This window comes from Portunus trituberculatus, chromosome 28, assembly GCF_017591435.1.
Source record: "Portunus trituberculatus isolate SZX2019 chromosome 28, ASM1759143v1, whole genome shotgun sequence".
Classification (NCBI taxonomy): Eukaryota; Metazoa; Arthropoda; class Malacostraca; order Decapoda; family Portunidae; genus Portunus; species Portunus trituberculatus.
This window is the reverse complement of record NC_059282.1, coordinates 9747701-9762532: the sequence shown is the minus strand read 5'-3', so window position 1 is coordinate 9762532 and position 14832 is coordinate 9747701. Positions and strand designations below refer to the sequence as shown.

At 41.1% G+C, this 14832-nt stretch overlaps 1 protein-coding gene across 1 annotated transcript in view; it reads right to left on the bottom strand.

Moving 5' to 3' along the window:
- Positions 1-12341, bottom strand: part of LOC123510273 (protein split ends-like) — a 78948-nt gene extending 66607 nt beyond the window's left edge. The window contains 2 exon segments of the mRNA XM_045265259.1: positions 2977-3052; positions 11852-12341. The gene's annotated coding sequence lies outside the window, so the exon portion shown is untranslated.
- Positions 12342-14832: the final 2491 nt, after the last annotated feature.

Genomic DNA, 14832 nt, shown 5'->3' with positions numbered 1-14832 from the left:
TATCCATTAACTACACATTATCTAAGCACACCACTACTTAACTCTATCTATCCATCTCTCCGTATCATCCCCACATCCACTTAACTATCAATTTACTCACATTTATTACTGCACATTATCTAAACACTCCACTAATTAACTATCCATTATCCATCTATCTATATTATCCACCCACCCACGTAACTGCCCACCAATCCACTCGTCCAGCTTTCTACTTCTGTCTATTAATCCATCCATTTATTCACCATTTATTTACCGACACACTTCGACGTAGCTTAGTAAATGCACATGATTGCTTCTCAAACACATGGTGAGACATCTGTGCAGTGCAGGTGTGAAGGCATTGCTGCTGTCTCTTCACACCTGCCCACAAGGAGAGGGGTAAAGAAAGGGGCGGAGCATCAGGTGAGGGCGTCCGTGAGGTGAGATGGCTGGGCTCCTTAGGGAATAACAGGCCTTCCAGCTCTGCCAAGTCTACAAAAACTAGCAAATTAGAGCTCCGTATACATAAGTAAGAGGCATACAAAATGCTTTAACGAAAATCCAGTATCATCAAATATTAAAAGAAATTAATTAACATTCCACGCTTATGATATGCATATCACAATAACAAATACTGGCAGTCCTGTGTCACAGTCTTGCTGTGAAAACGTTATAATCTTGATTCAACGTTCACCATAGTCCTTAGTAAGACAAATGGTGCAACAACTGTGTTCCATATACAATACGAATGGACATCTAAACAAATGAGGTTATTCGTGTATAAGATAAATTATTTTTGACCACACACACACACACACACACACACACACACACACACACACACAGTGCGAATTTAAGGATGGAAATTGAATATAGGCATAAGGAAGGATTGTCAAGGAGAGAGAGAGAGAGAGAGAGAGAGAGAGAGAGAGAGAGAGAGAGAGAGAGAGAGAGAGAGAGAGAGAGAGAGAGAGAGAGAGAGAGAGAGAGAGAGAGCGGAGGTGAGGAAGGAAGGGAGAGAGCGATAAATGAGAGATGGGTTAGGTCACACACTTGGCCATTCAAATTCTGGGTGAAACGTGGCAGCAGTGGAAGGCCTGCTATTCGCTAAGGAGACGCCCAAAAAAAACCGCGTTTAGATTGGAAGACTATACTGCCACCACGTGCAGACAAACTTCCATCTCACCAAACATTTTTTCTCTTCCCTTGTTTAATTTTCTTCTCTTTCCCATCAATAGTATAGTGAATGCATGACGTGATAAATTTCCATCTTACCAAACAATACATTTTCTCCTTCCTTCTCAATACACTCTTTTCGCTTCCCCACAATTAAGAACGTGAAAGCCTGCTGTGTTAGGTCTGGCTGGGTGGCGTGAAAGAAAATAGCATTACAAGGGAACAAGAAACACAAGAAGGAGAGGTTAGGTTAGGAAACAGGAAACACAAGTAGGCAAGGGTTAGAGCAGGTTAGGTTAGAAGACGTCACAAACACAGCAAGGTAAAGGTTAGGTTAGGAAATAGGAAACTCAATAAGGCAAGGGTTAATGCAGATTAGGTTAAGAAACGAAAACAATAAGGCAAGGGTGGGTCAGGTTAGGTTAGGAAGCACAATACAGCAAGGGTTGGGTTGGGTTAGGAAGCACAAAAAGGCAAGGGTTACTGCAGGAAGCCATCAGACCTACACGTGGCAGTCCCTGTATGAAAAACGCCAAAGCAGATCTCATTTCTCATTCCTATCCATAAATGTATACTAACTCTTTGAAGCTCCCTATTGACTCAGCACTAACAACGTGATTACCGATTCCATTCCTCTCTTCTATTGCTGCTCGTGAATCGATGAATATTTGTTGCTTATTAAAACGCCTCATATCAATTCAAATGCCTTACCGAATTCAAATACCTGTCAATCAGGGAGGTAAAAAGATAAGGTAAAGTAGTGTAAAGGTGACAGAACAAGCACAACAGTTACCAACCCCATCAATCTAGCACACTACAGTTTAGATACGATTCTTGGCTTCTTTATGAACTGAACAACTACACCAAACTGATAGAAATAAACAAGACACAACCACAGCCAAACAGAACAAAGAGGTAAACAGATTTTTTACTTCTTTATAAACTGAACAACCACGCTTAATAAACCACCAATTTGACACGTTTGATAACACAACCACAACCAAACAATAGAACAGAGCGGTAGACAGAAAGACACACCCACTAATTAAACAACACACAACTGCAACAAATAAAGATAGAGAACGAATGTACACAGACAGACAGACAAAGACAACTTCACTAATCACGGCAGCAAAACACAACCCAAACAAACAAGACCCACTCATGAAACTAACACAACTATAACACATCAACAAGTGGCCAACACGACACAGGTAGAAAAGACAGATAGAGCAGACAGGTGGACCGAAAGACAGACCCTCACTCACCAGGCCAGAGAAACACAAGCAGAAAAAGAAACACTCATTCATTCAAGCTAACAACACAGCAACAACAGTGACAAATGAAAATAAAGAGCTAGACAATGAATGAAGACAGACAGACAGACAGAAAAAAAAAACAGAAAGAGAGACGCACTCAGCAAGCCAGAAAGAGAAAGACATACCCATTAAAACTAGCACAATAACAACAGTGACAAATACGAATAGCTAGACAAAGAAGACAGGTAGATGGATATAGACAAATTCACCAGGCCAGAGAAACACAAGCAGAGAAAGACAAGCTCATTAAAAAATAACACAATAATAACAGTGACAAATAAGAATAAACAGCAGGCCATGAATGAAGAAAGGTGGACAGAAACTCGAGCAAATTCGCAAGGCCAGAGAAACACAAGCAGAGAAAGACAAACTCATTAAAAAATAATAACACAATAATAAGTGACAAATAAGAATAAACAGCAGGCCATGAATGAAGACAGGTGGACAGAAAGATAAAAAAAATTCATCAGGGCCACAGAAACACAACCAAAACACTCACTCACGTCCTGCCAACACTCAACACCTCCCTCACTGCGTCACGTCTCCAGCTCACCACCACGCCGCCACACCTCCCACTGGGGACAAGAGAAGGATTATAACCTCAGCACGAGGGACACACATTCCTCCCCCATCCCCAACCCCCTTCACCTCACCCAAACCAGTCAACCATCTTCCTCACGCTAGTTCAACGGGTTATTTTCTCCCAACCCACGTCACTGAAATTGGTGGTTTTATTAAGTGTGGTTGTTGTGGAAATGCTGGTGGCTGAGGCAGGAAAGTGTATGTACTATGCACGAAAGGTTGTTACGATTATCAGGGAAAGAATGATGGTTAACTCTTGCATTACGAAGGTGGAGAGAGTGAAGGAAAGGCTGTGATTACTATTGTGATGAGGGAAAAGGAGTGTGAAAGTACTGGTCAACTCTTGCATAAGAAAGGTGGAATAATAATGGAGAGGAAGATGTATATGCAGTGTCAGTTAAGGGAAGAGTGAAGAAGATGTATATGCAGTGTCAGTTAAGGGAAGAGTGAAGAAACAGGAAGATGAACAGAAAGAGAGACAAGAAATGATTGAATAGAAAGTTGAAGAAATGAAGGAGTTAGAATATTGATTAGCTCTTGCATTAAGACTGTTTCACACCGGAGACGAGGCACACGACGCACGAGTGTCGAGCTGACTTTGGTTGCTATGGGTATATTCACACCGGGCGCGATGCTAGCCGAGACATTCGTTGTGGTGGAGGTTGATTGGCTTGACAGTTCTTGAGGTGGAGAAGGAGGAGCATTAATTATTATTAATGTTATCTTTGGCCTTGAATAATAAGAGGAAAAGGAATTGGGTATATCAAGCAAATATGAAACGACTGGAATGTGGTGAATGTCATCATCTTATTTAAGAGCTAGAAATGGATGAGGGAAATTTGGAAAGCATTTTAGACTGACTCCAGCTCAGTTCTCTGAAGTTCTATTATTCAATGAACAAGATATCAAGAAACAAAGCACCAACTACAGGACATCCATCATCAGTTCACGGTGAGGGACAGTGAGTGAGTAAGGGAAAGTGGAGGAGTCAGGTCAGTGCGGTCCCCCCCAAAAAAATATGCCTCTAGAGACGAAAGCACAAAGTCGGGAGTCCCAAGGGGCATGACCCATCGATGCTATGGCCAGAAAAATTGCCTGCCCGGCGTTCTTGGAATCGGTGCGGCAGTGTGGGTGGCATCTGTCCCAAAGTTTCCCATCGGGTGTGAACACTCCAATTGGAAATAAGAGGAAACTGAGGTGATTTTAAGCCACCCAGCTTCGCGTCTAGTGCGTCGTGTGCGTCATCCCCGGGAGAGGGATAACACATCTGAAACGGGCGCCCGACAAATGAGCGGCGAAACAGTAATGAGAGTATTCTAAAGAGCGACAAAATATACTATTAAAAGAGCGGACGACCTGACTGCCTCATTATCCTCCCACCCCCCACCCCCCACCTCGTTCCGGGGCCAGCCAGTTAAACTTGTCTGTTACTTCCATACAACTGGTCAGTGTGTCTGGTGATTCCACGCAGTACAGTTCTGGTAACTTCTGCAGAGGAGATTTTTATTGACAACTTTAAGAGTTGTCCAAAATATTTTTATCAACTGTATACTCTATCCATGGCTTATGTAATGGCCACTATATTCCTTTAGTATATGTTCTTTTACCAGGTAAATCGGAGGAGATTTACCGAACCATGTGGAAATGCTTACATGATATTTGTTTATCAAAAAATCTGCAACTGCAAGTCTCTGTTATACACGTGGATTTTGAATTCCCCATGCTCACTATCCTGAAAGACACTTTTTCGGATGCAATCATAAAATGCTGTAGATTGCATTTAGGGCAGGCGTAAGGCTTAAGTAAAGAATACAGACATGAACAGTGATATAGGACAGTGGCTAAAACTATCTTATGGTCTCCATTTCATTGATCCTGCTGATATTGAAGACTGTTTTATTGAGGAACTGATGTCATGCGCACCACAGAATGAAAAATGTACTAATTATGCAGACTATCTCGTTGATAACTATGTCACACCTCATTCCAAGTTTCCACCAGTGCTTTGGGCTGAAGTACCCTCTAACGACAATCGCACAAACAATGCGGCTGAATCCTTTCATGCGCATTTCAACGCACAATTTTACAAAGCTCACCCATCCATCTTCATGGATGTAGTTAAGAAGCTCCAAGCAACAACGTACTTGAAAATCAGAAGTACCGGCATGCCAGCTGTCCCAAACAAAGTGGATAAAGAGAAGTGTGAATATGCCATAACTCAGTTCGCCAAGTACAAGTCGCTGGATATTAACCGACGTCAGTATTTACAATCTATGGGTTGCAGTTTCAATATCTTTTATCTTCGTATTAACTGACACATTCATTTTAACTGACGAAGATATGATCTGAACACATTTAACTGACGAAGATATGATCTGAACACATTTAACCAATATGACACTGATCGTAGTAAGCCACTTTAAAACAAAATATTTTTCCTGCTCAAAAGCCTACTTCCACCTCCCCGTGGTGAGCGGGGGGCAACAGATATTTACATCTGGCTAACGGAAGAGGTAATTAAGACGCTCAATTGTTGTAAAATGTAGCCGCTCTTTTAATAGTAAATCTGTCGCTCTTTCGAGAAAATGTTGTCGCTCTTTTAACATATAGATTCCCTCTTTTGTAAAACTCCGATCTGAAACATTTTAGTATGCCTTATATGCTGCATTTTAAAGTCAAGGTGTTTCAGTGTTTAGGTATAAGTCTCTCAGTCTAATCCGTTCACTTATTGACAAACAAACGATGTCCATTCAAAAGAGACTAAGAAACTGGTCTCTGATTCACCAAGGAAGTGAAGGGTTGTCTAATCTAAGAAGACTAAAAACTTATGGCAAGAGGAAGATAAAAAATTGAAGAGGGACAAAGAGAAGGATGAGTGAGTGAGAATACCGGTCAAGTCTTGCAGTACGGAGATGGATAGCAAAGGAGGCAAAAGCAAGGTAAAGATATGAGAGCAATTTCAAGAGTGACAGTGAGAAAGATGAGGGAGCAAGAATACCAACCAACTCTTGCATTAGGGAGGTAAATGGTATAGAAGCAATAGAAAAAGGGAAAAGGTGAGTAATTTTTAAGAGTGACCATGAGAAGGATGAAGTGAGAATACCGGTCGACTCTTGTATTAGGAAATGAAAAGATAGAGAGTTCCCAACGGAGATGAACAAGGAAAGACAAGATGAAGAAAGTGTGGTTCACCCGAGTGAGTAAAACTAGACAGCCAGCCAGCACAGATGAGTCAACATTAGAGGAGGAATATATTACAGTGAGCCACAGAAGAAACATAGCCCAAAGAAGAAGGTAAGACTATTAAATCCTTTTGATAAATAGAAGAGTCCAGTTATATTTTTTGTACATTTTGACATGCAAGTCTCTAAAAAACGATAATTACAAACGAGTCCCTTGAAAGTGTGAATACATTTAAATAAGCAAATCCGAAAAAAAATCATCACCAGTGCAGTTTCAACATTTACACAAGACTCAACGGGAACGAAATTCAAAGTACTCACTCAAATGGAGGAAAATTGCAGTGATTTTATTCAAACTGTAATAACATGAACACCTGGTCGCGTCAAGCAACACCTGAGGAATTGCCACTCTCTCTCTCTCTCTCTCTCTCTCTCTCTCTCTCTTCAGTCCCCTCTCAATGGGACAAATTTGAAATGGACCGAGTTAGTGTTTACATTGGGACGAGTTGGCAATTTCTTAGTTTCCTTATGTATTGAACAAAGATTTCTGATTTCTTTAAAGATCGGACACGGATTTCTTAGCTTCATTATAAACTGAACACGTATTCCTTAGTTTCCTTATGGATTGGACACAGATTTCTTACTTTCCTTATGAACCAGACACACATTTCTTAGTCTCTTCATAGATTGGACACATATTTCTTTCTCTCCTTAGAAATTGGACAGATATTTCTTAGGTTCCTTATAAATTTTACATATTTCTTAGTTTCCTTAAGAATTAGACAAATTCCTTCGTAAGACTGGAGACAGATTTCTTCGCTTCCATGTTGGTTGGCCACATATTTCTCAATTTCCGTATAAATTGGACACATATTTCGTTTCCTTATTAACTGAGACACATATTTCTTCGTTTCCTTATGAATTGGACACATTTCTCTTTTCCTTATAAACTGGACACATTTTTAAATTTCTTATAAAGTGGACACCTATTTCTTATTTTCCTTATAACTTTGACATAGATTTAATTTCCTTATTAATTGGACACATATTTTTCATTTTCTTATAGATTAAACATATTTACCATTCCTTAAAGACTGGACACGTTTCTTACTTCCCTTATAGATTGAACACATTCTTTAAAGATCACAAATTTGCTAATATTAAATTGGACACAAGTTACTAGTATTCTTAGATTAGACAAACCTTCACTTCCTTAATTAATCACAGACCAGTTTCTTAGTCTCTTCTGAATGGACATTGTTTGTCGATAAATGGATGGATTGGACCGAGACATGCCTAGATACTGAAACAACTTGTCTTAGACTGCCTAACATGACGAAGGATGCATTGTATTCTAAGATAAGAAGATTGGAAGTGATAGGAAGGAGATCAAGTAAGATTAATTAAAGGGGATCAGTTGGGTTCTCTTTTCTAGTTTTCTTTTGGTGCAGATACTACCTTGTTCAAAGATGTTAGTGATGTTACCGAGATATTTGTTAGTTTCCTTATAGATTACAGATTAAATTACTTTCCTTACACACTGAACACATCAATTCTTAGTTACATCACACACTGAACACAAATTCATCACTTTCCTTACATACTTTACATATTTTTTCTAGTGTTTACATTTAGAAATAGATAAGCGTTTCCTACCATACTTATAATCCTATCTTAAGTGAAACTCCATTTAATAATCAAGATACAAACACAAATACACACCAAACACCATCACAGGAATAAGAAAAAAAAAAAATCAAACAATAAAATCATTAAAACTACATTTTTGAAAACGTGGCTTCCGTTGCATCCTGATGCGAAGAGCCGAGATAAGAACGGCCGAGTGTCGGAGTAAGACGAACAGGATACACAAAACTGCACCAGACTGGAGACTACCACTGACGCCACGAGACTGAAGTAACGGTTGGCTGCCCTGTGCGGAAGTGACTGACTGCATCACACCCCAAGTCCCCAACACACCAGAGAGAGAGAGAGAAGAGAGAGAGAGAGAGAGAGAGAGAGAGAGAGAGAGAGAGAGAGGCGCACCTAACATAGAAGGATTAAACTAGATTACCTGCACTTATTCCTTCCCCTCCTCTCCCACTCCAGTAACTAATGCAGAACAAGATTGGTGTACAGGCTCTCTCTCTCTCTCTCTCTCTCTCTCTCTACCACAATGTCTTCACATCTACTTTTATTCAATTTTTCCTTAAATATATGCACATTTTCTGCTACTACAGTCTTTTCCACTCAAGCCGTTCCAGATATCCAGTGCTGTGTGTGTGTGTGTGTGTGTGTGTGTGTGTGTGTGTGTGTGTGTGTGTGTGTGTGTGTGTGTGTGTGTAAAGTAGATTGGTTTTCTGGAATTAAAATGTCAAGTCTTTTAAATGCCAGTTGCAAAAAGTAAATAAAAAAGAAACTCAATTTCAAGTCAATTTAATTTAGAGTTGTTATACGTCCGAATTTTCTCGCACATGTTCAGTATTCGGGCAAAAAAATCTGCATCCCAGGAAATCTTTTTAAAATCTCAGCAAAATCAGATTAATATATGTTTAAATAAAATACAGTTATCAAATCTCCATAGCAGCAATTCTCAAATTTATGTGAGCAACCTTATCTGTCCAGAACATTTCAACCCATCATGATCCGCAATAAAGAAAATGTAGTGTGAGAATACTGCCTAGCTCTTGTATTACGGAGGCGGATACAACAGGAAGCAAAGGGGAGATGATAAGATAAGGTAATTCCACGAGTCTGATTGTGAGGAGGATGAAAGAATAGGAATACTGGCTAGCTCTTGCATTAGAGAGCTGGATAAGAGGCAAAGAGAACATGAAAAGACGAGGGATTCCAAGAGTTTGACTGAGAAGGATGAACGCATATGAATACTGGCCAACTCTTGCATTACGGAGGTGGTTAAGAGGCAAAAGGAAAATGAAAAGACGATTGATTCCAAGAGTTTGACTGTGAGAAGGACGAAATGAGAAAACTGGTTAGCTCTTGCATTACGGAGGTGGATAGAATAAGAGACAATATGAAAAGACGAGTCATTCCAAGTTTGACTAGAAAGGATGGAAGAATGAGAATATTGGTTAGCTCTTGCATTACGAAGGTGGATAGAATAGGAAACAGTGAAAAAAACGAGTCATTCCAAGAGTTTGACTAGAAAGGATGAAAGAAGAATACTGGTTAGAGCTTGCATTACAGAGGTGGATAGAATAGGAAACAGTGAAAAGACGAGTCATTCCAAGAGTTTCTGAGAAGGATGAAAGAGAGAATACTCCCAAGTGGAGGACGCCAGTACTGTACTACCTGGGCTTGAGAAGAGGCTCGAGGGTGCTGGGTTGGGTGGCTACTGGTGGTGAACAAGCGTCTGAGGGGAATAGGATGGGACTCAAGAGCACAAGGGAGGCGAAGGGAAGAGCCGCCGGGAGGTGAAGGCTGTTCTTTCTTTTCTCTTTTCTTTTGAAGGGAGTTAACTTTGCATCCAGTTACTTCCTATGAACTACGAAAAATAACTTTCTAAATAACGATTAACGAAAAAAAAAGATGACATTTTCAACCAAGGAAATGAAAACATACAAAAACAAAATGCATTTACTATCATTTCTCTGGTAACCTCGTGGCAGTTGGTGAGGAGAGGAGAGGAGAGGAGAGGAGAGGGGGGGGGCTAGGGAGAGGAAAGAGGATGGGAAGGGGGAGGTGGAGAGAAGACAGGGGAGGGAGGATTGGGTAGCTTCTTGTTTCAACTGCAAGCGTGGTATTACACAATGAAAGCATATTTATTCTATTTCATTTCTATCTTTTTATATTTCTGCAATCCATCCATACTTATCTCGCGAGCCACAATTTGAGAACTGTAGAGAGAGAGAGAGAGAGAGAGAGAGAGAGAGAGAGAGAGAGAGACGGGGAGGACGGGGAAGGAGCTGAAACTATTACGTGGAGTATCTGTGTGACGTCACGGCTTCCCGATATAACTCAAGTGACGCGACAGAAAGAAACAAACAATAAAAACAGCAAACACAAACAGAGAGAGAGAGAGAGAGAGAGAGAGAGACTGTTGCTGGCCGTTGCTATCGGTCCACTGTTGGTGTGGTAATGTGTATGTTTCTCTGCCTTCCAGCAGGTGTATAACATTAAACACCAAGTTCCTTTCTTGGTTTTATTACAAAGGATAATTCTTTGCACAATTAACAATGTCTCGCACGCACACACTCACACTTCATGGTCGAAAGCCGGTACGTTGTTTCGTTTTTAGTAAATTTCTGAGTTTATGTTTTTTACTGACCTCGCACCTGATCGTTTAGGCGGCGCGCTCACTAACCCACTGACGCCCTAAGGTAATTCAAAATTTCCTTACACCCCTAAGCGACGCCACAACTGGTGTTGTGACGCCGTTCAGAGGTACTTTACCAATCAGTGCGTCTTACAGTCATGACGTGTCTTCTCCAGCCAATGGGAGAGTGTTCCTACCAACTGAGGGTTTTGATTCTTTTATCTGACCGTTGTCAAGTTGTTTAGGTTCAGGCAGTGAATGATCTAACAGTTGTCAGGTGGTTTGAGTTAGGGTGGACGTCTATCATGACTGTACGGCTGGTGAACACTGAATATTTTATGATTTTTCTCACGGGTTGTTCACGGTTATTCATAACTGTCCTTACGGTATGTTAGGAATATAGTCTAATTACTAATTACAGGATAACCTTAAGAGAGAGAGAGAGAGAGAGAGAGAGAGAGAGAGAGAGAGAGAGAGAGAGAGAGAGCAAGGAGATAAAGTTTACGTGCGGTGAGAAAGATATAGATATTGGATAGATGAAAAATAGAAGTGGATGGGTGGAGCGTGGAGTTTACAAGTGGATAGATAGATGAACGGATGGACAGGGTAGAGGGGAGCGGACAGCTGTGTGGAATGGTGGAGTGTAATAAAATATGGGAATCTTTTTTTATTTATTTATTAGTTGATTTATTTATAGGGAAAGCTAATTACGAGGGTGGTGGTGGTGGGGAGTAGTAGTAGTAGTAGTAGTAGTAGTAGTAGTAGTAGTAGTAGTAGTAGTAGTAGTGGTGGTGGTAGCCTAGTAGTAGTAAAAAAACTACACTTACCTAACCACGACCTTGCACCACCACCACCACCACCACAACAACAACACAGCAACAACAACAACTACTACTACTACTACTATTACTACTAAACTTCACCAGTCATAAGACCAAGTAGCTCAACAGGAATACTATTTATAGATGGAAAGAGGAACTTACTTGAACAGACAGAGTTAACATTTAGTCATTTATACACACACATACATTCAATCTCTCTCTCTCTCTCTCTCTCTCTCTCTCTCTCAACCACGTACTGAATCAGTCAAATTAACAATAACACATTTCTATATTAATGACAGCTATCCTTTATCTAACTAACACTGCATCTGACCCACGTGCTTCTCAACCCCTACCCCACTTCATCCCTGCCTCACGCCTGACCTGACCTGACCACCCAGAGAAATGAGTCAAAACATTTTCACTCCTATTCACTGTAACCTCAATATCTCACAATTTTCAAGAGATACACGTGAGATTTGACCTTCCATGGGTGGTACTAGTGTTACTGACCTCATGCACACGTTGTTACTTCAAGGTCAAAGAGGGAAAACGTTGGATTAATCCCGGGAAGCACTAAAATGACACCCTCCTCTCACAAGCGTTGGAGGTTCACTGAGCACCAAAAGGTTTGACTCCCGCTGTGGCAACACTGTTTTGAGCTGCCAGACAGAGTTTAAGATTCTTCCTCTACTTTTTCCCCTCTTTCTCCTTTTCTATACTTTCTACTTCATCGGTATTTGACTATGAGTGATCTAAAGGGAGCCTGGGATGTGTGCATATGTGTGTTGCGTGTTTTGAAGCTCAGATATAGGTTGTTTTTCATGTTTTTCTATTTTTTCTTCTCTACGCGAGCGCTGTGAAGGATGAGATTTTTAGAATTAGTACAATACTCATGTCAGCAAAAAAATAAATAAATAAATAAATAAACACTTGAAGGAACGAGGGAGTGAGCTATGCCTATAGGACTTTATGGAGTTACTGATAAGAGAGAAGACGTTATGGTGACTCCCATTTTGCAGGTCAACCTGTGTAATCTCTCTCTCTCTCTCTCTCTCTCTCTCTCTCTCTCTCTCTCTCTAACCAGCAGTTAACAGCGGTTACATTCTTAAGACGTAGAGAACATAAATAATTGATATCTTAATGTAAAGGGTTAAGGCGAAATTGAGGGACGGGAGAGAGAACATAATTATGTAGCTAAAATCTCTCTCTCTCTCTCTCTCTCTCTCTCTCTCTCTCTCTCTCTCTCTCTCTCATTCCCGCCATATTTTAAACTAATGGCGGGATGTAGAGCTAGACGTGGCGGAAAAAGAATGGAGAAGGATGAAGGACAACGAAAATGTTCTTAATTGAGTTTTCCAGGATATTAGCGCAGACTACGATAACAAGACCTGCCGCCCGGTGGAATACTCCAGGAGAGGTACTTACGGGGATGTAGGCAGTGCTGCAGACTGAGTGATTCCCCGTGTCCTCTCTTCCCGGTTCCCTTTGTGGTCTCATTTATACAATTGAGCAGCTGCAGCCTGCCCTCTAAAGACAACTTCTACTACTTCCTACACTACACTACAACACCTTACACTTTTACACTCTCTTCAAATCAAAATTTAATAATGGCTTCACCACGCCCTGCCTCGGAGTCCCCTCTGGGAGGGACCATAAATGTCCCCAGGTCGGACTGCCCTCTGCTGTCGACCTTGGGTGTCTTGACACTTCATCTAATACTTTCACTATCAATTTCTGCAACATTCGTGGCCTTCGTTCTAATTTTCAATCTGTGGAACACCACCTCTCCTCTACTAAACCTCATCTTCTCTTCCTAACCGAAACACAGTTGTCTGTGACTACTGACAGCAGCCCTTTTCTGTTCCCTCCTACTTGCTCTATCCTCATTTTCAATCCAAAGCTGGATGTTGCGCATACGTGCGTAACGACACCACTTGCTCTCGTGCCCACAATCTTGAATCTTCAGAATTTTCTACCATCTGGCTAAGACTTCAATGTCACTCTCTAACTAAATTCATCTGTGCTGTATACCTCTCACCTAATTCCTCTGACTATGTAAAATTCTTTGACTATTTGACTTCCAAGGTGGAGCACATCTTATCTCACTTTCCTTTGCTGAGATCTCCATTTTAGGGATTTCAATGTTCACCACCAGCTTTGGCTTTCATCTTCTTTCACTGACCAACCTGGTGAACAAACCTTCAACTTTGCTATCCTTCATGACCTAGAGCAGCTAGTGCAGTTCCCTACCCGTATTCCTGACCGCCTTGGAGACACGCCCAACATTCTTGATCTTTTCCTAACCTCCAACCCTTCTGCTTACTCTGTTAAACTTTCCTCTCCGTTGGGCTCCTCCGACCACAATCTAATTTCCGTTACCTGTTCTATCACTCCAGTGCAGCCTCAGGACCCGCCTAAGCGGAGGTGCTTCTGGCATTTTAACTCTGCTAAGTGGGAGGAACTAAGGCAGTACTATTCTGATTTCCCTTGGGATGATTATTGTTTTCATGTCAGAGATCCTTCTCTTTGTGCCGAGCGCATAACAGAGGTGATTATCTCTGGCATGGAGCTATACATTCCTCATACTTTCTCTAACCCTAAAGCTAAAAAGCCTTGGTTTAACTCTGCTTGTTCTCGTGCTGTCAATGATAGAGAGGCGGCTCACAAACGGTTCCGTAGCCATCCAACTGCTGAAACTCATGCCCTATATATTTCTGCCCGTAATCATGCCAAATCTATTCTCCAACTTACTAAAAACTCTTTCATCAATAGAAAATGTCAAAGTCTTTCCAATTCTAACTCCTCTCGAGATTTCTGGCATCTAGCCAATAATATCTCTAACAACTTTACTTCTTCGTCTTTCCTCCTTTACTTCATCCAGATGGCTCTACAGCTGTCTCTTCTTTTCTAAAGCTGAACTCTTCGCTCAAACCTTTGCTACCAACTCAACTTTGGATGATTCTGGGCATATTCCTCCTACTCCTCCACCCTCTGACTACTTCATCCCTAAAATTAAAATTCTTTATAAAGACGTTTTCCTGGCCCTCTCTGGCCTTGATTCTCGGAAGGCTTACGGTCCGGATGGAGTCCCTCCTGTTGTTCTCAAAAACTGTGCTTCCGAACTCGCTCACTGCCTGGTCAAACTCTTTCATCTGTGTCTCTCTACTTCTATTTATCCTTCTTGCTGGAAGTTTGCTCACATTCAACCTGTCCCTAAAAAAGGTGACCACTCCAATCCTTCTAACTACCGCCCTATAGCTTTGATTTCCTGCCTTTCTAAAGCCTTTGAGTCTATCCTTAATAGGAAGATAATGAGGCATCTATCAGCTCACAACCTTCTCTCTGATTGCCAGTATGGTTTCCGTAAAGGCAGATCTACTGGTGATCTTCTTACTTTCCTAACTGAATCTTGGTCATCCTCTTTTAGGGACTTCGGTGAAACCTTTGCTGTCGGCCTTGACATATCGAAAGCCTTCGATAGAGTCTGGCAC